The sequence below is a fragment of the Sorex araneus genome, chromosome 1 (genome assembly GCF_027595985.1).
Source record: "Sorex araneus isolate mSorAra2 chromosome 1, mSorAra2.pri, whole genome shotgun sequence".
Classification (NCBI taxonomy): domain Eukaryota; kingdom Metazoa; phylum Chordata; class Mammalia; order Eulipotyphla; family Soricidae; genus Sorex; species Sorex araneus.
In genome coordinates, this window is record NC_073302.1 from 282692015 (window position 1) to 282719815 (window position 27801).

Consider the following 27801-nt stretch of genomic DNA (forward strand, 5'->3'; position numbering starts at 1 on the left):
TTATGTCTGTACATTATCATTCCTCCTAATAAATGATTGTTATCTCCCCCTAGAATACTATTATGTCTAAATACACCTGTGCTATCTGCAGCTAACCATCTCTCACTCACACTGCTCTGCCCAGATCCAGGCCTCCTTCTTTCTCTGCTGAGTATATATAAAAGTCTACAAGGTTCAACTACCTTCCCGAACATCTAACTTCAGTTAGTAAAGGAATTTCTTTATTTCCAGTTCTGTTACTACTGACTATGCCAGCATAATTATTTTAGCCCTATAATAGTCAAGAATGTTCAGCGTTTTAAAAGTGAAGTGATTCACTGAGGCTTATTAGTATAGTTGATATAAAAATGTATACATTTCAAATTTATATGACATATAAACTACTTATCTTTTAATAAAATGAAAAATGTCAACTCCTTTCATCTCCCTTTGACACAGTAAAGTTACATGTTTTAATAGAATAATATGAGATTATTTCTAACAGGTTTCTCTACTACCTATTTATTTAAAAACATTTTTGACATTATGTATTATGTACTTGCTATTTTGAAAGATGCTATCTATTTTGTAATAGATTTTGCTATTTTGCCCACAAAAAGCAAAGATAATTTTCCTACCCTTTCATTTTTCAAATGAAGTTATATTGCTAATATATTAACATAAATATAATGATAAATTTTAATGTATGTGTTTGTGCTCTTAAATTATGTTTAGGAAATATTATATTCAAACAGGCATTTAGTAAACTATGATTTATTTCTCAACAAAATTTTATATTTTTCCTGGCATTGTCATACTCTATTCTTCTACTTTTTTATCAGTCTCTCTCTCTAGATATCTAGCCCTTTGTTGCCTTCATTTTTAATATTTCAATGTGCACCACTAATTGTCCATAAAATGTTGAACATTCCATATATACCAAGATATGTGGAGTCCTTAAATTATTTCATTCTATGATAAAATTTTAATAGGTATTTCTTTTCTACATGAATCTGCCTGGCCTTTCTATATTTATTTTATCTGACTATTGTGAAATCACTTTGTTCATTATCCTGTATTATGTGTTTTTTATATTTATTTTTGTTTTATTTCTTTCCTGTAAGCCCTGGTCTTCCTTTTCTCTCATTTACTTCCTCACTTAAGTGGCTAATAGCTGTCTCAAATTTTTTTAGAGTAAAGGCAAGCAGACAGCAATATGATGGGAAGGAACCCAAGACTTTTGAGTGTTCTCATTCCGCGGAAGTGCTTTATAAGCTATACATGTAAAATTTCCCTCAGACATGCAGACTAACTACAAAAATAGAGCACATTGGGATATTGAGTCAAAGAAAACCACATCAGAAGAAGGAAAGAATGCCGGTACATTCTCTCCCTAAATCTCCTTAGTGCCATAAAATTAGAGGGGAAAACAGCACTTCCCGATTATTTATAAAATAAAAGATTTAGACCTCATACCTACTACCCAAATCTGCTAGCTTTTAGGTTCCCCCCAAAAATCGAGTGTCAAACCAAGAGGACCTGCAGTTATGAGTCCCATGACAGGAGAATAAGATGTTAATTGCCACAACATTCTACCCGTGGGTAAAGCCACAAAGCTGATAGTTCCTGCCGCTATCCCCAGGACTCCTCTGAGAGTAGGCGGAACGACTCCTTCCCAGTCTTTCTCTGCCAAATTTGATGGCGTAGTTTCAAAGTCCCGACTGTCTTTGACCATTCATCCCCGCATCAGTTTTTAGGTTGTTTCTATGTTTCAATTACTGTATACAATGTTCTTATGCTATACTAGTGAAAATATTTGGGGGACATGAGTATTATTTTCAGATCAATATCTAGTCGTATGAGCCCATGATCGAAGAATTTACACTTTGCAAAACGTAAGGTCCTAATGCTAAAGGTAGATAGGTCAGAAAGTGAAAAACAATTGCAGAATGATTTGTTTCCATGTGGAAGCAGAGCAAACATATCACAACAAAAATAACTTAGACACTGGAAAAAACATCATGACTTTGAGATGGAGAGAGTTAAAGAGAAAATGGCTGACAGGGTCAACTTGATAGTACTGATTGTATCAAAACTTTATTGGTGGGGTTGTCTTGAGGTTTCATACACAGACATGAAAAATTGACTTTGATATAGCTAATCTGCTATAAATTACTGCCTTTTAAAATTTGATATTAAGTACCTGGGGAGGCAGTTTACTGATAGAGTGCATGCACCTCAGGTATACACACATGCAAAATAAAATATATTTCTGCCTTAGAAAATTAAGGTAAGCTACCACTTTAGACAACCTAGATTAGCTTGGAGAACACTACTATGTGGAATTTTAAAATAAGTACTGTGTGAAGTGGTAGATTTATTTTTTATTCCGTAAGTCTCTCAATGAGAGACGTTACTGGTGCCCGCTCAAACAAATCGATGAGCAACGAGATGACAGTGATTCACAGTGATGCTTTTACAATGTGCATATATAAAAGTTATATATAGATACATAATTATATTGTTTATTATAAATATACAGTATGATTATAATATAATGTGTAATATGTTATATAATATATGTATATACATATAACACATTATCCTGTTCATATATATAACATTAAAATTTTGTTAGACATACCTCCATAAAGCTAAACAAAGCAGTGAAGCATATGAAAAGCATAGGAAAGGATGCACAACATGTACATTACTGAAAATAAGAATTTATGTTTAAAAAATTTCTTAGTCCCATTTTAATATTCACTCACAAATGTAGTTTAATAAAAAATATTCTGTACGAAGAAACTGAAACTATGCAGGTCTGGCTAAATGTTTTTCTTAGGGAAATGCCTTTGAACTGGAGAAGAAATACATCAGGTAAGGCATTTAATTTTGATGCATTTGACCCCAGTTTAATCTTCAGTATGACATTTGGTCACCAGAGAGCCACCAGAAGTGATCCCTTAGCACAGAGCCAGGAGTAAGTCCTGAGCACAGATCAGTATGTCTCTGTCCCTTTCCCCTGATCCTACTCCAAAGGAAGGAAGGAAGGAAGGAAGGAAAGAAGGAAGGAAGGAAGGAAGGAAGGAAGGAAGGAAGGAAGGAAGGAAGGAAGGAAGGAAGGAAGGAAGGAAGGAAGGAAGGAAGGAAGGAGGGAAGGAGGGAGGGAAGGAGGGAGGGAGGGAGGGAGGGAGGAGGGAAGGAGGGAAGGAGGGAAGGAGGGAGGGAGGGAGGGAGGGAGGGAGGGAGGAAGGAAGGAAGGAAGGAAGGAAGGAGGGAGGGAGGGAGGGAGGGAGGGAGGGAGGGAGGGAGGGAGGAAGGAAGGAAGGAAGGAAGGAAGGAAGGAAGGAAGGAAGGAAGGAAGGAAGGAAGGAAGGAAGGAAGGAAGGAAGGAAGGAAGGTGATTCAGGACTCTGAGATAGCTCAAAGCCTAGATGCTTGGCATGTTTCAGAATATTTGGCTTTAATATTTACCACAGAATGCCCTCCTCAAATGTTTCCAGAAGTGACCAGAGCACTAAAGTGGGATTACTCCCTGAGCACCACAAGGTTTGATGTCCTCCCATCCCCACAAAAAAGAAACACAACAAAAGATAATGAGCTGCATTTATCCTTTCTCTTCTGGCTTGTTTCATTTGACATAATATCTTACAGTTCCATCCATGTTGTCACAAATTGCATGATTTTATCATCATATAATAAAATCCAACTGTGAATAACTTTGTAAATCACAGTGCTTTAATGGAATGAAATTCAGAAAATACAAGATATTGAGCCTTATTTGTTAACAATTTGGGGAAATAAGTCATACTGCCAGATCTCCTTATATTCTACAATGGTACATTGCAGAGACTTTTGTCCCGACCTGCTGGAACCATCCAAAGGAGTGCAATCACGAATACTTTCTATTTGTTCACATAAAGGAGGTAGATTTCCAGAATTGTGCTGAGTGGATTTTTTTCCTGAAAGGGGAGGGCAATATTGCAATTAAATTTTCTAATTTAGCACTTTTCCAGTGCTAATGGGAATATAAAATATTTCACGTATATTAACCTTCAAGTGAGTGTTCTTTGTGGATCTGAATTCAATTGTCATCTCATTTTTTTCTGTTTTCTCTTTGTAATATTACATTATTATATTAGGCTCTGTAATTTTAAGCTACTTTGTAATAGAAGACTATTATGTGTCTCATTAAGTTTGGATGGTTATGAAATCAGATTATAGGCAGTGCAAACATGGCTGAGTTGAATCTTCGAAGGTGCACTAGTGAAGAATTTAGACGGTGTCGATTTAAGTTCTTCTCCGCTTTTATTATTTGCTTGATTTTATAATGTTTGCTGTATAACTCAACCATCAGAAGCCTTGATTCTTCACCTATATAGTTTGGATAGTAACAGTATCTTCTTAACAGAGTAGTTTTTCTACAGAAAGATGTTATGTTCAAGAAAATTGGAGAGAAAGTGATCCACATCATGCTAGGCACATAGTACATGGAAGTTAGTATCTGTGGTCAGCATTTAGGGCAATAGTCTACCCAGAACCTAATACAACAACCAAATTCATAATATAAAAACAAGTTGTCATCCTTTTGTTTACAAATGTGTCAAAAATGTATTGCTATCATTTAGCCAGGTAACATTTGAAGATGAGAAAGTAGTGGCGAGCTCATTGAAATACTTTTGCAAGAGAGGGTAATTGCTATAGATTGCAATTAAGTGAACAAATGATTTTTAAATGTTTGAAATAAATATGTACAACCAGATGAAAGCAACATTATATACATGTTTCAAGTAAAGGATGGGATTCTCTGACTAGCATCAGGGAAAAACTATAAAACCAGTTTTTAACTGCGCATCATTATATGGTTCTTTCTGGAGGAAATTGAAGACTGACAACCTTGTTTCCATCTGGAAACATCTAACATCTGTGGTTGTAAACATCAAAACACAGCTGTTGCAGTTCTGAGTAAGCACTCCAATTTATTTATTTTTGACTTACAAAGTCTTCAGTTTTCATCAAACATCACAGTTGTTAAGCCATTTTCTTACAGCAGGAGGAAAACAATTAAGAGAAATCACTTTATCAAACATTTAAGAACAATACTCTTGTATTTCATTTAGAGGAGATTCAATCTCCTTTCAATTAAAAGTGCATTTTGTGGGTGCATATGCCTGTTCTTACAGTACACAACACTGAAGCCGTGTAACTCTTAGAGATCTGTGCATGTATTTCACAGGTAAGGTGCTCTAAAAATGAAAGGCTTTTTTACCAGTATATATTGGGATAGTTGAGACCACATAGGCAGAGAGAGACAAGGAAGAGAAGAATAATTTTTCCTAGAGCCTATGTAGATTAAAATGAATGTATCACGTTAATTTTATCACTTTAATATTCATATTTAATTTTATTAATGCACTATGATTTACAAAGTTAGTCATAGTTGAGTTTTGACAGACACATACTTAAGTTTGGTTGTTGAAGTTCTGATGTTATTTTTTGCTGTGTCTAGATAGTTAGTTGGACTGGAGCGATAGCACAGTGGGTAGGGCGTCTGCCTTGCATGTGGCTGACCTGGGTTGGAGTCTTCTGTCCCTCTCAAAGAGCCTGGCAAGATACTGAGAGTATACCGCTCCCATGGCAGAGCCTGGCAAGCTACCTGTGGTGTATTAGATATGCCATAAACAGTAACAAGTTTCACAACAGAGACGTTACTGTGCCCGCTCAAGCAAATCGATAAGCAATGGGATGATAGTGCTACATTGATACAGATGATTAGTTATACCCTTCCTTTACACCATTTGGTGCCTGAATTCTCTTGACCCTGAACACCATTAGTTCCCTCTGTCTTTCTTCTTCTCTCAAGTTTTATATTAATTGTAATAGTCAAATTAAAAGACGTATCCCCAGCAGTGTTCGGTGCTCAGACTTTCAATACTCTACTCAGTGATATGCACCTTGGTAATGTGAATGGTTTGGTACCCAGACCAGTAATCTGCTGCTTCTTTGGCTGGTGAAGCTGGGGACCACTATAGCAGCCCCACTCGTGCTCAGAGACCACCAGGGCTATTTATTATGTGCTCCAGGACCATGTGAATACAGCGACCTAATTTAGGGCCCTCAAGCATACAAGGCTCATAAAATAGCTCTTGGAAGTTTCTCCCCAGCCCCTGATTTTTTTTTAAGTGAACTTCTAACTTATACTAAGCACAGCATATATTTGTGAAACATTTATTTTGCATGCCATGTGATTTTATATAATATTTTATTAATATTAGTTTTAACTACCTATAATAATTAAAGTATATTACACCAGAACTTTGATCTTTTCCTCAGTCATTGCACAGTTCTAATTAGTTTCAGGTAGACTATCCCTTAAAATCATTGCCTTCTTTTCTATCACGCACAAAAATTCATTTCAGCTTCTGTTCTACAAGATTCCTTATTTAGTCTGTTCTTCCACTCTCTCATCAAACTCAATAGAATAAGTAGTTTCAGATTTCTAGCATTTTTGGTTTTGGCTTGTTTTCTTTCATTAGTTTGTGTTCTTGTTCTTTGTGTTTGCTTTGGGATGGGCATTGCCTATGGTGTTCAGGGTTTACTCTGTATTCTGTGCTCAGGTATCATTCCTGGTGGGGTTCTGAGTACCATATGTGGTGCAGGAGCTCAAACCTAGATCGGCCATATACAAGCCATGCTCACATTTCTATTGCCTTGGTCCCTCCTATGTTTTACTACTGCAATTAAGCCCAGGGCATCCCGGTTGACTCATTCATTGCTTGCACTTTCAAGGTCTGTCATTTCACCCTATCACACAGTCATTCCACCTCTGCCGTCTGGCGGCGTGCCCCATAATATGGAGACTTCTCTACAAATCCCTGTCTCCAGGTTGCTGCTGATCACCAATTTTTATCATACTATGTTAGAATTTAATTATCTTAAACATATTTGGCTGGAGCGATAGCACATAGGGCATTTACCTGCCACACAGCCGAGCAGGGTTCAATTCCTCAGTCCCTCTCAGAGAGCCTGGCAAGCTACCGAGAGTATCTCACACAGATGGCAGAGCCTGGCAAGCTCTGCATGGCATATTTGATATGCCGAAAACAGTAACAAGTCTCACAATGGAGACGTTATTGGTGCCCGATAGAGCAAACTAATGAACAATGGGAAGACAGTGCAGCAGTGCTACAGTGCTAAATATATTGGAATCTTTTGGCTTTTTCTATGTTCAAAGTATATTTATTTATTTTCATGTTTAGAAGTGCTGGGGGTGCTCAGGCCCCGTGCATGCAAGGAATACATGTTATGGGTCACAGCTCAAATCCCCAAAGAAACTTGTAGAAGTCATGTCATTGGTCCAGTAAAATCAGACTTTTATCACCAATAATCATTGATTTAGACATATCCATGAATATTCACAAATTGAATTGCCTGTGATTTATGCCTCACTTCTAACTGACCTTCTGGAGAAGTCAATCCTAGGCAAGCACCTTATCCATTATATTTTAATATCCATTATATTTTCTCTCTGGCCCCAAGATGCTAATTATTTTTAAAATGGTTACTAAATATAGGAATGGAAAAGGTAAGGGATGAGAAATCATGATTAGAAGAATTAAAGTATTCAAAAATCTTGCAATTCAGTTGAGGGAATTTCTCAGTCTTAAAACTATAGTTAATGTGTTTTTTTTGTGTGTGTGAAAAATAAAAGTTGAAGTAGCATTCAGAACTGTTACAATGACTTTTTTAATGTAATATACATCACCTTTTCTCGGTCTTTCTTTGGGTTACACATGGTGGTACTCAGAGGTATTACCTGACTCAGTTACTACTCCTGGCAGGACTCAAGGGACCGTGAGGTATGCAAGGATCAAACCTGAATCAGCTATGTGCAAAGCATGGAGGCGACATGCTAAATTATCTCCCCAGTCCCATCATAATCTAAATTTTGATAATTTGTGCACTTTAGTTCAAACTTATCAAGAATAGTAAAAGGTTTTGGATTTTACCCAACTTACAACTTGACACTTGAAACTGGCATCATTCATGTGTATGCATGAAAATCCTAGGTCATAACTAAAAATTCATTATTTGTAGAAATGATTATTCATTGAAGCAGCTGTGAGCGTGTTTGTATACAGGCACAGGTTATACTGCCTCTTACATCCAGGGAAGGATTCTGTGAGCTCTGAAAAGGTCACAAGCACAGCCAGAGAGAGCTGTGGAGCAGTGGATGAACATAAGGGCAATGGTTCCATATGGGAATAACCAGCAGATAGGCCACTTTACTCTCCCTTTGACAGAAAGTACTGTATGACAGTTACACAGTGGTTGTCTTGACCTACTTGTTGCTTGTGTGACTGGTCACAGAACTTTTGCAGTGCCAGAAAACAGAAACCTGGCCATCTGGCACACTCAGAATGTGCTGAGAAACTCAGGATTGGTAGTGGACTGCTTATTCAAAGATATCATCTTCAGTGATGATTTGTATAACTTTCTATAACTATGAATGAAAAACACTTCAAATCAAGGCCATGTCTATTCCTCAGACTATGTAGAACTTCTCATTACAAACTCTCTATAGTAGACGCAAGAGGCTCACTACCTGTGACCACAAATTCTTTTCAACATTAGACAGACAGACTTCCCTGTAGCTACAGATGAACCAAAGGAAGTTACTTAGAAACAATGAAGAAACCTTAAAATATAGTTATTCTACAGAAAGCATTTTAGGAATTAATTAAAGTGCTATGAGCTTAGATTCTTAAGTGAATTAAAAATACAGCAACTTACATGTGGGACTTAAAGATGCATAGGGAGGTAGAAATAAATGTCCAAAGGAAACACAATGGGAAACTGATCCACACAATTGAGTTGGCAAAGGGACGGGGTGAAAGGATTGGGGTACGTGGCAGGGGAGTGATGGGTACATTGGTGAGGGGTGTGGTGTTGCAATGATGTTCATTATAGACAATTTTTAACAGCATTGTAAACCAAAATAAATTTTTCAATCTCATGAAAATAAGATAATAAAGAAATAAAGCAACTGGGAAGTAGTCTCTGACCATTTCTTTCTCAGATTCCAGCTCAATATCCTGTTTCCTTCATCATTCTCTGTTTACTCAGTAGAATTTAACAATGCATACAAATGTGTCTAAAGCAAATTGCAGTGTATGCTATTTAATATTTCCAGGCTCTGTGACTTCAAGTGTGTGTATATCTGTGTGTGAGATAAAATTATTGTCTTCAATTTTAAATTTATACTCTTGATACATTGACCAATAACTTGAATCAGGATATTTTAGTACCATCTGAATACTTTCAAAGATTGTTTCATAAGGCTTAATTAGAAGGTAGGCAGCTTCAAGGAAAGTTCTAGAAAAGTGGTGAATTGCTGCTCAAAATTACCACTCAACAGGGAAATTAAACAATTGGGTAAACATAGGATATAATAGTCTTCAGATTGAAGGCAATTTTGACTGTTCATTTAACATGGTTTCTGGTATCTCTGGGAGGAAAAAAGGCGATCCTGTGTATAATAACAGAATTTGGGCCATTTCAAGGTTTCTGGTAAAGAAATCTTCTAATATTTATGAAATATTTAATATTTAACTGTTAAAAGGTACTGTATTAATAATATCACATCATCCTCTATGTCATATGGGTATGCATCTCCTCCTATGACCTACAAATTTATTCTATAGAAAGAAGGGCCTGAAACAGAGTGATATTAGAGTTGGAATGGAGCTTGTCTTTCACACAGCTGGTTCAGATTCAATTCTTGGTGCCCTGTATGGTCCCCTGAGCACTACCAGGCATGCCCTCTGAGCATAAAGCCAAGGGTAATCCCTGAGCATAGCTCAGTATACAACAAATACGAACAAATACAAAAAGGAAATAAAGAAAGAAGGGCTGACATCAAAACTTATCAATTAAAGTCGTATTCTCCCACTATCTATCTTGAGAATACAGTAATAGAAATTTTAGAGATTATCTCCTCTCTCATTTTAAAGCTCAAAAAATGAAGATGAGATATTAAAATCCCACAGCTGGTAATTTGCTCAGTCATCTGGAATAGAAATCCACTGACACAGAGTTTCATTTCTACTGACAAGGAATTTATGTACTGACATAAAATTCTCTTTTTAAAATTAATGAAGGTCAATGAGAGATGCACACTAAGGTTTCAGATCAGCATAAGAGAAGACATTGGGTAGAAAGTGGTGCATCTACTGTATAAGGAAAGACTTCTCCCTCTCTCTCCCTTTCTCTCCCTACCTCTCTCCTCCCTCTCTCCCCCTCTCACCCTCTCTTTCTCTGTCTCTCCCTCTGTCTCTTTCCCTCTCTCTTCTCTCAATAAATTCCTACCTCTGTCTCTCCCTCCTTCCATCCCTCCCTCCTTCCTTCCTTCTGTCCCAGTCCCTCCCTCCCTCCCTCCCTCCCTCCCTCTTCTTCCTTCCTTCCTTCCTTCCTTCCTTCCTTCCTTCCTTCCTTCCTTCCTTCCTTCCTTCCTTCCTTCCTTCCTTCCTTCCTTCCTTCCTTCCTTCCTTCCTTCCTTCCTTCCTTCCCTCCTGTTTCTCCACTATTTATTATCAACTGTTTCTATTATAATAATTTTTATTAGATTACCATTGATTTCATTTGCTTCCATTCATTTAGGTATTTTTTATCAACTTTAGAAGACTGACTCATGAATATTCATTAGCTAATAAATATTACTATATTTTCACTGAGAAATTTAGTTTTGCCTTCTTACCATATATTTCAAATACAGTTGTGATTATTAAAAAGTTACCATGCACTTTAATTAACTACTTTATAATAAATAATATAAAACAAAATATTCCTGTACAATATGATGTCTTATATTCTACTTTAGTGCTATATGCCTGAATTAAGTGCATTATAACTTTGAATTATATTAATTATTTGGGTATTCTTTTTCTATTTAAGTGGCAGGATTATCAAATTCAAGTCACAATTTAATATTGGGAAAACAAACAAGTCTGGAAAATTTAGGTGGGGAGGGAAATAATAAGCAGGGTTTGGTTCTAATCAACTTATGTTAGTCTTTGAGAATAAGGAACCCATGCTGACATTCTATCATGCATATGAGTTTGTTATGTGATTACTAATGTATGAGAAAATCAGAAACACTCAAACTTATTTTTCTATATGTAAATTTTTAATTTTAATTTAAAATTTATTTTGAATTTGGGAATTTTGCTCTGTTCCATCATCTTTTTTCTCATATCAACATGCAAACACACATACACCCTTTGCAGCTTTTAGCCATCATAATTTCATGAACATGTCTAACTCTTCTTTCTGGTTACCTATTTTCCCCATAATAATCAGAGGTCTGATATTTCCTTTCTAAAATATTTATTCCACTAAAGTTAACATTTTTTTGAAGACTCATGAGCCTATCTGATGTGCATTTCCTATATGTTTACCCAAATATAAAACATCAAAATCTGCAGCAACCTGCTTGCCTATTTCGTGGTAATTTGATGAACAATTTTTAGTGGGTTTATAAATAGGCACAAAGAGAAAAACAGCTAATAGGCTAAAGGTGGTGTCTGAGATTCATTATTGAGTAAAAAAGTCGTTAGATCAGATTATGACAACATATTTGAAAAATGATTGGAAAAGCACAAACTATATTTGATTTTTGTTGCATTTAATTTACCAAGAAATTGGGAAAAGATTAACTCGAAATATAATGATATTTTTGTTGACATTACATAAAATATAATGGCAATATGATTACAAATAAGCATTATGTATATATTACACTAATGATACTAGTCACTACTTACTGAACTTTTGGTTATTTGAAGTGCTGACTACTGAAACAATTATTCTTTAATATATATGCATACATGATATGTAGCAAAAGAAAAAGAAGAAACTCTTGTTTCTCACACCTCGCCATGCTGAGGGGTTATTCCTTGTTCTACAATCAGGAATCACTCCTGTGTGAGCTCCGGGCACCACATGGATTGCTTTAATCAAACCCGTGTTTACTACACTCAGATCAAGGACCCTACATACTCTACTATTGCCCCAGACCCTAAGGTTAAAATATTTATTGTTTCTTTTATTTTTTGTTTTGAGTGGCAGCTCCAGCCATTCTCCAGATTACTCTTGGCAATGTTCTCAAGTGCACACCGGATAACTCTCAGGGAACCAATTGTGATGCCAAGAATCAAACCATGGTCACCTGTGTGCAAAGAAAGTGTCTTAAACTATGTACGATCTCCCTAGCCCCTGTAATTTTCTCTTTGTATTTTATTACAGAAATAGTTTTCAATTATCTTTGATACTAAACTCAGACCAAACGTAGCACAATCCAAAGAATATGTTGTGTGTAGAAGTTAAAAAATTCGCCGTATTCTGCATCTCTGTATCATTGTCATCCTGTTAATCATCGATTTGCTCAGGTGGGCGCCAGTAATGTCTCCATCCGTCCTAGCCCTGAGATTTTAGCAGCCTCTCTTTACTCGTTCTTCCCAGTGGTGCTGCATTGGAGGCTCTTGAAGGGCTAGGGAAATGAGACCCATCAACGTTCCTGTATTTGGCATATCGAAGGCACCAAGGAGAGCCTGCCAGGTTCTGCCATGCGGGCAGGATGCTCTCCGTACCTTACCACGTTCTCCAAGAAAGAGAACTAGGCTATAAAAGGTCGCATGGCCTAGAGTGTGGCCGCATGCTTCCAGGAGCATTGTTTTATAGTCTCTAGATCTTAGCCATTGATAGGATTACATGGCTGCTGGGGGCAGTTTGTGGGTGTGGCTGCCAAGCTACAAGCCTCTTGCCCTAGTGCCCTCACGCCTGGCTGTCTTCACTGGGCCCCTTGGAAAGGAGGGCCAGTTGAGTTTCCCTCCCTGCCCCGAGCAGAGTCCCAGCAGCCGAAGACCTCCAGAACCTAGCCACAGCCATGCTCAAGGCCACTCTCCCTCCACACATTCGGATGAGCCTCACGCATGAAGGAACTGACAGAGGAACCCAGGTGTTTGGGACCCGGGGCTGAGATTTCCAAGCCTGCTCAGGTCAGGCCTGGGCCTCCTCCACCCATATTCCCACATTTTCCTGTGTTCTGCATAATATAAATGAATTTTAATAAAATGGTATTTTTGGGGGGGGGGTCACACCCAGGGATGTTCAGGGCTTACTCTTAGCTCTGTGCTCAGGGATCACCTCTGGCAGACTTCAGGAAAGGAGTGTCTGAAATTCCGGCCCAGTTCAGGTATGCAAGGTAAATATCCTAAGCAGTGTGCCCGGGTAGAGGTGGGCAGCTGAACCTGTCATAATATTTATAGTATAAGGGGTTTAAGATATAGGTGAATTAAACTAGAGTAGCTCTAGTTAGCAGAGGAAGCAATGTAGGTGTCTTAAATGGAAACTGAGAATTGCACCCAAAACATCTGGGGAATTACCAAAATATCTGAACATGCGGAATTTTTAAATGTGCAGTAGAAATTTTATTTACAGAACTCCATTTATCATTATTTATGATGATTTTGTTTATTTTAGACCATCAAGGATTTTTATTTGAGCAAGATATTATAGTGGTATACTACAGACAATAGAGTAATTTGTTTCCAGAGGTTTTGCAAAACGAGGAATCTGAGTGCTATAGATTTGATTAAATACAATAAAATATAAAGAGATAATTTTCTTCTTTAATAGTAATTAAATATTTTATTCCAAAAAATCATTTTATGGTCAGTGATTTCCTGAGGCTTCTTAGAATCAATATGTTTTCTGTGTATAAGTGTACATTTACATTTATGGGCTCAAGGACTCTGTGGTCCAAAAATAGCTCTCAGGAAATTACAATTTTAAGAAAATTATCATTAAACTCTCTAGACTGCTACTATTCTACAGAATATTATGCAGAAAATTGTCCTTGCCATTTCATGGGTATTACGAATAATTGAACTCTAGCCAACAACAACAATGATTTCCATTGAAATTTTGTGTAATAGACTAGAAAGAACTAAATTGACCCACTTTCAGTTAATGTCATGTGTGGCCAACGTTTTCTACTGTTCCGTATTAGCAAGTTTTAATAACGTGGAATACAATGCTGTGTTACAATATAGAACTAACTGGTAGGGCATGTTAAAAATAGCCTATCTTAATATTACTTAGCCCAGCAGCCAATATTCTACAAGTGCTGTGCCAAAGAAGTTTTTGTTCAAGATCTTATCACCAGACGGCATTCGTTTCACCATATGCTGCAATATCTAGATAAGCATAAGGATACAATGCCTGTGACTTAATTCGATGGGGAAATGGTAGAAATTAATACATGAGGCGAGTACATATAATGAAGTAAAGACTATAGAAAAGGATGAAGAAAATCTGTTGAAAGATAATTCCAGTAATTTTCTTCATTCTAGTCCATTTAAGGGAAATTAGACTGGGACAGAGAGATTATATCAGGTAAAGGGATTGTTTTCCATCACGCTGACCTGAGTGCACTTTAGAATCTGATCTCCAGCACCCACCCGTAGTGAATCCAGAGTGCAGGGAACAGAATAAGCCCTGAACACAACTAGGTGTGGCCCCAAACAAACAAAAAACAAAAAAGAGATCAAGAGAGAAAAGACAGACAGACAGACAGAGACAGAGAGAGAAAGAGAGACAGAGAGAGACAGAGAAAGAGACAGAAACAGAGATAGAGACAGAGACAGAGAGGAGGGAGACAGAAAGAAAAAGAGAGGAAAGAGAGAGACAAAGAGAGAGAGAGAGAGGACTGGAAACCATAGTATTAATTTATGCTTTAAACTTTACACATATTTTGAGTTTCCTTGGGCATACTTTCTTCCAATCAAGATATAAATAACTCTTTCCCATAAGTAGATTAACACTGGCTTTTCAGTATTTTAATATAATTATATCAGTATATTTTCCTATGATTATGTACCATAACAAGGAAGTCCTTTTATTTCAGTTTATATGAATAGCCAAATATTTATAATATGGCTTAATAATTTTATTATGCAAAAGTTTATACAAAGACAAGAATTAGTAAATCTTAAATGTGATGTAACACCTCTTAATCATTTTATAACTCTACTATTAGCTTTTCAAACAGTAATCTCATTGTTTCTTTAAACAGTATTTCTGCTACTTCTGGGACTTCCATAATGTTCAGCTACTGTTTTCTCTCAGATATCCTAAATGACAAGTGAACTTCATTCTTTCTTTTGTATTCTCTTTATTTTTGTCTTATTGCTTTTATCATTTAAAATAATACCTATCTTAATTTTTTGAGTATTTTTTCCTTCATAGCTATGTCTGTTGTATTCATTTTTAGGTATGAGCTCTTTATTTTTAGATGTGCATATGTATTTCTTATCCTTAAAATTATTATTTAATTTTTCTATAACGTTTGTCTTTATTTAGTTTTTTTTAGTGTACTTTTCTTGATTTTGCTTAACTGCCTATACTACCTCTAGATCATTATACTTTTTCTAAAAAGATTGAAAAAACATTTCTTGGTCAATAAATAGATCATTTCTTTATTTTGGATTTGTTTCTGAAAAATAAAGCAATTTAGTGGTTTCTTTTTATTATTAACCTTATATTTTGTTCAAAATAAGTCTTTGTAAGAATACTTGAGAATAGTTGAAATGTTATTGTCTCCAGAGGATTTGGGGATATTCGAACAGGCCATGTCATTTGCTCTCAATTAGATTAGATTTTTCCTATTCCACAGCACTGTATGTTTAGTAATATATTTTTATTCTTTGACACTATTTTTTGTATTTGATTCCTAACTACTCATCACTGTTTTTAATCCATCTGAGCATTCAGTTTTGACTTCTAACTCAATTGTGTGTAGCCATTTGACATGCCAGCATTTCTATGGGTGCTAGTTAATTTACTTTGTTTCTTTTGGTCTATTTCTCACTGAGTTTGAAAATAAACATTAAGGAACGGAGTCTGTCTGTCTTCATTGTCCAAAGACTTCCTTCTTTTCTTAGTTTATTTATTTTATACTGCCATATACTCAGATTCCTTAATTTATAACAAAAAATCATAGATATTATTGCCTGCCTGCAATTCCTGTGATCTGACGCAGTCTCATGCATATAATGGAATTGGATTTGATGAAGACATTTTATTATGTCTTGGGAGCATTATTCTTTCTGAAATACTAACCTGCCCCCTTAAAGGAGCAGATATTTTTTTTTTTACCCTGATACATTTTCCTACTCTCTTTCAGAATTTCTTTGAATTTTTGTCTATATAATCAATAGATCTATTATACACCTTTTCAATTCTCACCAAACATCACGACAGATTTTAAGTGAAAGAGGTCATTCATTTATCAAATGCCTCTGCAGAGTTGGGCCCAAATCTTCATATGTGTGATGTGACCACAAGGCCGCATCACAAGTGCTGTTCTTTTCATGGGAAATTTTGCCACTCTCGTTAGCATTTGTGTTACTCTAGGATTACTTTAGATTTCCTTTCTCATGTAAGCCAATAGACTTTAACACTGATGACAAAATAAGATATTGTCTCTGTAGGAAAGGAAATGCTTTTGGTTTCCAGACATAAGGTCAAAGCAAACCTGTGAGTTCTTCTCCAGACAAATCCAAACCAGTAAAGGGTGTTTCGGTAACATCCCTTAGGCCTCAACAAAGCTAGTTCTAGTTTATATACCAGAGCGCGTGTACGTGTGCGCGCGCGCACACACACACACACACATACACACACACATACACACACACAGAATAGCCACCTTAAAGCTAAAAATAGTCTGAGTGATGGTACGGCGGGTAGATCTCTTGTTTTCATGTGGCTGACCTGGGTTCGATTCCTGGCACCCCATATGGTCCTGCAAGCCTGTGAAAGTGATGCCTGAGCAGAGACAAAAGTAAACAGGAACACAGCCGAGTGTGACCCAAAAACCGGAGACAAAAACAACAAAAGTAATGAAGTGTTTATCTTTAAGGGCATTTAGCAACTCCTGTCTGGCTGACTTCAGAGACCTGTATCTCTGAAGCCGACCTTTCTAGACCAGAGGAAATAAAAATGACGAGACAAAGAAATCATAAGATTTTTTTCTTCAGGTGACTGTTTGACTCCAGCCTTTATAGCTTCTCTGCCTGCTCTCCCCTAGACCTCCCAGCAGGGATGTAAAATGTAGATGGACAGGAAACCACAGGACTCTCAAAGTCAAAAGGAAAAAAAAAGCTGCATTTTATGTCTTTTCCATGAATGACTCAAAACACCTCTGCGGATTCATATTTTCCGTGACCGATTTTTCAAATATCTTTCACAATACTAATATGCCACATACATTTGATCTTGAGCAACACAGGTTTGAAATGTACATGTCCTCTTACATGCAGATTTTTTTTTCAATAAATGTGTTTAAAACATGGGGGGGATTGATGTCAGCTTGCAAATATGCTCAAACACATCTTGATATAAGCTCACATATAAAAAGATAAAGAAAATGGTAAGTAGGTTGTAAATGCATATAGGTAAGTGTATCATCATCATTATCATCCCGTTGATCGTCGAATTTCTGGAGTGGTCTTAATAACGCCTCCATTCGTCCTAGCCCTGAGATTCTAGAAGCCTCTTCTCCTTTCCAACGATGCCGCATTGGAGGCTCTTTCAGGGACAGGGGAATGAGACCCAACTTGTTACTTGTTTTGGCATATGAATACACCATGGGGAGCTTTCAAGGCTCTTCCGTGTGGGCAGGGAACTCTCTGGCATCAAAATGGGCCAGGCCAAAGCGCCACAATACTCAACTCTAAGTTGAGAGCCTGGTCATAGACAAATGCTGCCATGATCCAAAGTAACAATGAGACTAGGACCCTGATGAAGTTAGGAAGACTAACCTGGCCTGAAGACTGTGGTCTGGAATATACAGTGAGATGTCCTCAGGAAGCAGCAAACTTTAAGTTTGATATATCTCTTACTGTGCTCATACAGAATGACATTGCTAGAAATATTTGAAGTGATTTATTACAACTATCTAAGTGGATTACTGCCTGAGGAAGGAAGAAAGTGATACACCCTTGTTTGGATCCCAGCCTTGAGTGGATCTCCTAGCAATCTAGAGTAATCTCTTTAGATGAGATTTTGTTAATCTCCTGGAGTAGTGGTCTTACCCCTTTTTGTTGATTGGTTAATGTTCAATCCACCATTGTGTCACCACTCTATGTGACTGCTATGTAAACTAAGACTGTAGGAGCAAGAGGGAAAACACAGAAGAGGGGAGAAGACATAGAAGAGGGGAGAAGACATCGAAGCAGGGAAGAAGACACCGAAGCAGGAGAGAAGACACAGAAGCAGGAGAGAAGATACAGAGACAGAGAGAGGTCAGAAGAGACCAGAGGTGAGACTACAGAGACAGTCAGAGATAGAGAGACAGACAGAAGAGAGCACAGTAGCACACACAGAAGCAGAGCAAAGGAGGAGCCAACCAGATCTGGTCCATACACAGCGGCTTGAGAGCCACGAACACAAGCAGCAAGACAGTGAGAGTGCCGCCCAGAGAGCCTGCAAATGGCACAACACACACATCACCCCTTCTGTCAGCATGGGATTGCATTTTTTACATTTAAATAACTGAAGCACACTCTACAATGTAATGACTTTGTAACTACCACCTGCTACAATTGCAGTGATCTGAACTGTCCTGAATATTCTCTTCCAACACAATGTGATGTCAGTCATGTTCAGGTGAGCAGCTCCTCTGTGCAGTAAATTACAGATGAGAGTGAAAAGTGATCTTTTACAGCCCATGCATATTTTCCATTGCGCTTAATGCAATACTGGACACCTGAAGAATACCATCAGTTACATACATAATTCCAACATTAATGCTAAAAGTGCCCCAAGAAGCAGAGAAAAGTCTTGCCAGCATAAGACAGGGTTGAATTGCCTGCTATATCCTAGGGACAGTATAGATGTAGGTTCTAACAGATAATTAACTTTGTAAATGGATGATATAAATTTTTGGTACAGATATCCCGCATTACTGTGAATGTGGTTTTACTTATGGGTTTCTTAATAAAATGATCTTTTTTTTAACATAGCTTTAAGATTAGTATATAGAATGAATATAGTTCATACAATATATACTAATTCAATTTGTTTTAGTAAGCTTTGAACAACTTAGTTGAACTTGAAAGCAGCATGCAGATATTTGTCAATATGGGGAAAGGGTTGCCTTTACTCTGACATTGTAAGGGATAACTGTCAGCAATTATACCAAACTCTCACAAGTGTCAGAGAAATAACATTCACCAGCACACCTCTTACCTTGTTTGACTCGTACTAGACATCCAACTTTTTGGATTTAGAAAACACCACCACTGAGAATCTTTTGGGTATTAAACATAGAAAATTCACATCTTTTGATAGCAATCTGCATTGGTTTATTCATAGAATGCATCACAGCAAAATAAAGTTTTTCATGTATTGGGGTAAAAAATTCTAGGTACTAAAATATTTAAATGAAACTGAAATTATAATTGTCAATAGATTTCATATGGAGATTTTATATTCTCTAGAAAAATGGAAAATATGGCAAACAACTAAGAAGACAAGGTGAAGAATGAAATTGGCCTCAAAATGAGTAAACATATTTCCATGCTGATAAAATAATAATAAAATATCTCAGTGTTTACATTGAAACAAATCTGATGCATACTATCAATAATACACTGCTCTTTCCATGATTTATATGTGTGTCATGAACATGACTCTAATTTTCTTTAAAATATTTCTATAAATTCTCAATAAATTCTCAGATGGAAAATCTAATTAAGGAAATTGATCTTATAGTAATCAAATAATTCTCTACCAGTACAATTTATGCTTTTTCGTTTTAAAGCTCCAGTTATTTTTGAGACATTTCTCCTACTGTTAAAAATTTAATGCAGTGTTAAATATTTAACATTAGGAGAACAGAGTGTATGATTCTGTTTTATTTTATTCTATTTTATTCTTGAATAAAAATTTTAAATTTGTGAATTTTCTCTCATATTAAGAAACGCTTCTCATATGACTTCATGTTTGCCTACTATTTACATTGGTCATCTTTTCACCTCTAACTTTGATGATCATAAGAGTTCTCTGCTTTATATATATGTGAAAATATATGTATGTATATACATACATTTTTCTGTGATTATGTTAGAGAAAAAAACAGCAATTGTAAAAGAATGATTTATTTTTCCATTTAATGAAAATTCTTATCCACTCGCACTACCATTAGGGTGGTGAGAGGAAAAGATCACTTCTTTTTCTTTTTCCTTATTTGGGGGTCACACACAGTGATGATGCTCAGGGGTTACTCCTGTTTCTACACTCAGGAGGTACTCCTGGATGCACCTGGGGGACCATATGGAATGTTGGGTATCGAACCTGGGTCGGCCATGTGCAAGGCAAATGCCCTATCTGCTGTACTATGTCTCAGGGCCCCCAAATATCACCTCTAAAATTGAAGTCATTCATTCTGTTTTGACAGAGCAGGCCTTCTATCACTTTGACAGGGACTTTTAGTTTCTTCAATATCAATGAAACACAACAGAGTGGTAATGTTCATGCAGAATATTGATTTCAAATCTATCTTCATGTAATACTTGTAGATTTTTATCATAGCCTTTTATTGTGTGTAAAATATTTTCTCTCACTTTGGAAAACAATATGGACGCTTCTCAAAAAAATTAGAAATCGAGCTTCCATTTTATCTAACAATACCACTTCTGGGAATATATGCTGGAGAAACAAAAAAGTATAGTCGAAATGACATCTGCACTTATATGTTCATCGTGGCACTGTTTACAATAGCCAGAACCTGGAAGAAAACCTGTGTGCCCAAGAACAGATGACTGGTTAAAGAAACTCTGGTACATCTATACAATGGCATACTATTCAGCTGTTAGAAAAGATGAAGTCATGAACTTTGCATGTAAGTGGATCAACATGGAAAGTATCATACTAAGTGAAATGAGTCAGAAAGAGAGAGACAGACATAGAAAGATTGCACTCATCTGTGGAATATAAAATAACAGAGTAGGTGACTAATACCCAAGAATAGTAGTATACAACACAAGGAGGTTGACTTCATGGCTTGAAGTGTGTGTGTGTGTGTGTGTGCGTATATATATATATATACATATATATATGTGTGTGTATACATATACATACATATATATATTTCCCTCTATGATTTTAGGGAAAATTGGTAGGGAGTGTCTTATGATGCGTCAGAAGCAGCCGCATGATCCAGGAATATGTTCACTCATGTGTACGGCTTGGCTGAGCATTTGGAAAGCGGTTTGGAGCATGCTGGCAGTTGGGGAGTGGAGTTTGGCTTTCAGAGTTGGGTCCCTTGGGGTGGGGAGGGCTTTCACCTGTCCCCCCACTGAGGCACTCCAAGTGAAAAGAGCCTGGCTCAGAGTCCGGTGCCATAGTTATGGGGGCCTCATTTTATGCTCCCTCCCGGGAAGAAGCAACCATGAGTTCTGGAGGGTGGCCGATGTGAAGATCATCTGGTGCCAGCAGGAGGTGGCTTATGGGTGTGCCCTCCAGGTTGCCAGAGATTGGGGGATGCAGGCAGTTCTTTGCTCCTAGGTCCCATTGAGCCCAGAGTTCAAGATCACAAAGTTCCGCATTACTTGGGTTCTGTGGGACTTCGCTCCTGCATGAGGCTCCGCCCAAACGTGTGGAAAGGAGCCTGGGTCATGGAGGAGGTTGGGTAGTGGAGGTCAGCTGCCGGGGTTGAGTTCTTTGGGGTGGGGGCGTCTCACCCAGTCCCCTGGGGGTGCCCCAAGTGGAGAGAGCCTGGGGAGGAGTCAAGTGGCATGGTTATGGGGGCCTTACGTTAAAAAAGTTTTATGCATTATAAAAAGTTTTGTACATTATGAAACAGTTTTCTACATTATACAAAATATTAATTTATGTACAGTGGTTATTTTCCATGATATTTTCCTTTTTCATTATCATTATCTTTTTATTATTATTATTTTGGGGCCATTCCCTGTGATGCTCAGGAATTTTTCCTGGCTCTACACTCAGGAATTACTCCCTGTGCTGGTTAGAGGACCATACAGGATGCTGTGGATCAAACACTGGTCACCTGCTTGCAAGTCAATCTCTCTACCTCATCCTGTACTATTACTCTGGACCCATCCTTTTATTTTTTTAAAAAGTTTGTCTTCTCCCATTATTTTCATTGTACTTTAAAATTGAATGCAGTTTGAAACCAATTTTTAGGGCCTAGAAATATGTAGGTATTGAACCATGCTTTGAACAACAAATTTAAGTATTTCACATTCATGTGGTATTTAAAGTTAAATCATCAAATGCATTCATTTATCCATCTCCCATTTTCCTCTATGTGCAATTCACAATTCTACTACTACCATACAAATATTTTACGGTGCACACAAACATTGTTTCAAGACACGCAAATCTCTACTCCCTCTGTATTATTTATCTAGATGACCAAAATTTCTCTAAACACACAGGAATCATGTTCCTCAAGAACCAGAGAAGTTTTTGCAGGTGTTTCTCTTGTTTTCATTTGTTATAATTTTTATGGCCCTGGGATTAAATTCAGAGTGTCCCACACAAGACAGTTGATCGACCACCAAGGCATGTCCCTGGACCCTCATATTTTCAGACCGTCATTGTGTGGGCCCCATTCAATGCTTGCATTTGCTCTTCCAATGTCTCCTAGCTGAACACCTCAATTGATACTCATCCATGGATTTCAGCACTTTTTTCAAGAGTATTTACTGTTGTGGTTCTCCCAAAATTGTGGTGTTCATGCTGTAATTAAAAATATGTAAAAGTAGCTACTTGTCCTGCAACTATCATAGCTGACTGAGGAACTCACTCTCTTTTGTTAGAAATAGGGAACTTTCCTTTCATTCTGAGGACAACTTTCCTCTTTGCACGCATACTGGGGGATCAGAACTTGTGAGTTAAGAATGATGATAGCCTGAAAATGCAGCTGTTGATTTGTTTTTCTGCTTTCCTGTAACCATGTAGTACAAAACTGAAAATAATATTCTATAAAAATACCTAAATGAGGACACCATTGATTCTCCGTTTCTGTTTCTTTTACCCAGTGTTTTATCTGCATGGCAAATGCCCTACCACTATCATCCTTATTTTCACCAGTGATCAGAGATCAAGGTAGTCTGTAAGCATCTATTTGGTGAATATTCTCTTGTGATGAAGTGACTAAATGGGGCTACAAAAGGATAGTTCCTTTACTTAGGTTCATATCACATGGGAAAATTTAATTTGCTAAAATGGGAATGTAACTGGGGTGGGAGGGGTAGGGGTGAGGGAGGCAGTTAAAAAAATTCTATTGGATTAGAAGGCATTTGTGAACAGAAATTTACAGCAGAACGTCATTTTTCTCTTAAAAGAGAAAAATTGTGACATTACAACTTTGATGGAATTGTTGACTGTAACACATAAAGTAAAATGCACTGTAGCACTGTTGTCCCGTTGTTCATCGATTTGCTCGAGCTTGCACCAGTAACATCTCCACTGTGAGACTTGTTACTGTTTTTGGCATATTGAATATGCTACAGGTAGCTTGCTAGGCTCTGCTGTGCAGGCAAGATACTCTAGGTAGCTTGCTGGGCTCTCTGAGAGGGGCGAAGGAATTGAACCCAGGTTGGCCGCATGAAAGGCAAAAGTCCTACCCACCTTGCTATCGCTCGAAATTTTTAATTATTCTTAATTACTAACTAAATGAAACAAAGATTTCAAGTGTAGGTAAAGAAATGTATCAAAAAATATAAAAATCGTTTTGCAGAACTAAAATTTATGTATTCAGCCCAGAATAACTTATGCTTGATGTGCCTTTTCAGTCTCATAATAATAGCAATAACAATGCAATCAATTTTAAGTTTCAATGAATTTTCATTGTGTATCAAAAACTATATTATTTCCTACCTATGCATTGATTCATAGAGTCATTCTCATTGCAACCAATTCATTATGTTCTTATTCAAATATATTTCCCTGGTTAATTAGATTTTATCTTTCAATTCCATCTTTATCAAGGGAAATAGAAAAAATACAATTTATAGAAAGAAAAACTACAAGAACACAATGATGAGTTATCTGTGAAATATCTATCATTTTACAAATAGCATTTATACAATGCTTTCAGAGTGATATTTATCACATATTTTAAATATTTTATTCTTCTCATTCATTTTAAGGTTCTAGAACATTGAACTACTCTTTAGCTTTACCTGCATATATGTCTATGAATGAGTTCCTAATTTTTCAAAGAACTTCATCAGAAATATAGTATAAAATACTGATTTATAAATACATTTTGTGGCAACAGAGGGATAGTACAGTTGGTTGGGAGTTTTCTTTGCATTCAACTTATCCGGGTTCTATCCTGTGTACCGCATGTGATCCTCTGAATACAGTCAGGAACCAGGAATATGTCCTTAGTACTCCAGAGGTAGGGCTCCACAATAATTTTTTTATTTATATTTACATTTGTATATCACTTGTTGCTCATCAATTTGTTCCAGTGGGCACCAATAACATCTCCATTTTTCCCTGCTGCATGCTAGTAGCCCAATGGCGTCTGCTCACTCCAGAAACACGAAGAGCCTCAAACCATTTGTTCAGGGTCTTGATGGAGAAGTCTGATCATCTCGTAGGTGAGCACCACATGTTCTTTTGATGTTCCGTGGAATCCAGTCAGTAACAGCTCTAGTCCAGCGGTCATCTCTGAATTGCTTTACGTGTCTGGCCCATCTGATTTTTGACACTTTGGCAAACGAGACAGCATACCTGATTCTCCATCCTCAAAGAAGGTCGGAACTCTGGATTCCTTCTCTCACTTGAGTGAAATGTGAAACTCTAAGCATAGCTCTTTTGATTCCTCTTTGGGAGACCCAAATAGCGTTCTCATCCTGTTTTCATAGGGCCCAGGTCTCTGAGGCGTATGTTAGTGCAGGAAGAATGGTGGAGTCAAAAAGATGTGCCCAGAGCCAGAGGTTCTTCGTCCTCTTAAGAACTTTGACGTTCTTGAAGGTGTTCCACGCTGCTCTCTGCCTCCTGTGCAGCTCAGGTGCCAGGTTGTTCATCATGTTGAGTTCTCGACCTATGTACACATAACTGCTGAATTCAGAGTAGTTTGTTCCACTGAGAGCAACTGGAACGTCAGGAACTAGTCCATTTCTCATGAACATTGTCATTGCTGAGATTCACCTGCAGTCCGACCTTTCCACACTTATGATCAAAGTCGTCCAGCATTTGTGCTACTTGGCTAATGTTTGGCGTTATTAGAAAGATGTTACTAGGACAGGAGCATCCATCGAAGATCTGATGGTGCAAGTGCAGAAGATCAAGTACAATGTCATTGGATTGACCGTGATGAGAAGTCATCGATTGCATCATGCCGTTTTCGTCACTGGAAAAGAACTCTTCCTCAAAACATGTGACAGTAGAGGCATCAGTGGTGTCAGTGTCCTCATCAACACGAACTTGGCCATGAGTATCGGTTTGTTCGAATGCCTAACAACCTGAGTTGGACGCTTATATTTGAATAAATGTGGCTCATTGCTGGCAGTTTCTATTTGTCCTCTACACACCAACATCCAACTACAACAAAGAAGAAATTGAGAAGTTGTACACAGAGCTGGAGAAGTTCTAAAAGGTCATTGTCAGTGATAATTGTATATATATACATATATGTATATATACACACACATATATATATATATATAAACTTATATATACCACTGGAACATTGTCATCCCATTGTTCATCAACTTGATCAATCGGGCACCAGTAACGTCTCCATCGTGAGACTTGTTTTTACTGTTTTTGGCTTATTGAATATGTCATGGGTAGCTTGTCAGGCTCTGCCATGTGGGCAGGATACTCTCGGTAGCTTGCCGGGCCTTTCGAGTGGGGCAAAGGAATCAAACACAGGTCGACTGCATGCAAGGCAAATGCCCTACCCGCTGTGCTATCTTATTGGAGGATAATTTTCATTGATTTGAAACATGCTAGTCTCATAATTACAGACTAAAAGTGAAGAAGAACATTAGTAATATCAACATCGTCTGCTATTGTTGTTGTTTCCTGTGTGCCTCAACTAATGCAGAACTCCAGCACCCTGCAAGGTTGGATTTCTCTCTAGGAATGTCAGGCGCAAGACATTTATTCCATCCCTGTCAGCCATCTCCCTGGCCCTACATCAGTTTTGTCTTAAGCTAGCAAAGTTAAAGTTTTTCCAATGGAAAAATGTTTCACAGAACATCCATCTTTCTAGGGAAAAAATCACTACTTTCCTTATTTCACTTAATTTAATTTTATTTATTTAATGTTAGTCATCTAGTGCCTCTTAATATAACATCTGAAATAGTATTCTCGTTAAAGAAGACCCATTGATTCATGTCTAACTTAAGTGACTTAAATTAAAATTGTTTTCCCAATGGTTTCACAAAGGATATGTTAATATCTCATATGATCAAGACAATTAAGATATCTTGTATTAACTTTATGTGCAATAGATAATGGGGAAATGCCTAGAGAAAAATATATTTATATCCTTGGGCTGATGAGATGGTACGGTGGGTAAGATGCTTGCCGTGCATGTAGCTGACTCAAATTTGATCCCCAGCATTTGATAGGGGCCCCTGAGCACCGCCAGGACCGATTCCTGAGTGCAGAGCAAAGAGTAATTCCTGAGTATCACCAGGTGTGACCCAAAAACTCAAAAAAAGAATTTAGAGATATTCTATGGTATCTTTATCATTTTTTGTAATTGAACTGTAATATCTTAAATATTTTACAATATTCACAAACTAAGCAAAATTGCTACTTTTTTAGAAGAATTCCATATATTCCTGAGCTAAATATTTTCTGTAATTTTAAAACTCTGTTTTGAATTTCCAACCTTTGTTTATGTATGATTGATTCAGAATCACCTACCCCTACTATTAACAGTTATTCCTATTTAATTGTTAATAAAGTACCACCCTAACACCTTAATTGTTTCCTTTATTAAATTGTCTGTCAACCACATTATGCGGAATCATTTTAAACAGATTGTATCCAGTTCAGCTGTGCTTTCAACAGATGTCTAGTTAATTGGAATTTCTCATAGTTTGGCAAATTTTGTTTGCTTCCTAGAAATATACATATTTTAAAAAAAGCTATGTATGTTTCCCTTGGAATTAGGCAATAAATTTTATTCTTTTTTAATTTATAGTAGACTTTCCTCTAGTTGCACCCATTTATACCATTATTTACCTGCAAATTTCATTTTATTTTCTCCTATTTTCCAAATGAAGCTGGTTGAAAAAAATGAGGATAGCTTTTAAATGTTTTAAAACAAAAGATAAGGGGTCATAATCACAGAACAGTATTTAAGGTCTTGCATGTGGTTGATTCCTGAGAGTGAGAATTAGCCCTTATATACTACAAGGTAGGGTGCAACTGCCCTACTTCTTTCAAATAAATAGATGGTCCAGATAAATCTGTTCAGACTAAAATATGGTGGAGGCAGGGGTATGAGCCAGAAACATTTTAATAGTTACATAACTGATCTATAGGCAAAGATGAAACTTTAAAATTTACCTAGAAAGTCAAGTTCATGGTTTAATACTGTTCCTTGTATGTTTATCTTTTATTTTATTGTTTGTTTTATTGTTATCATTGTTATTCTCAAGAACATAGGGAAATTTCTCATTTTTATATTCTTTGAAAGTCATCTATGCATTTGTAATACTCTTAATGTAAAAGTACAGTGTTTTTTTTTAAATA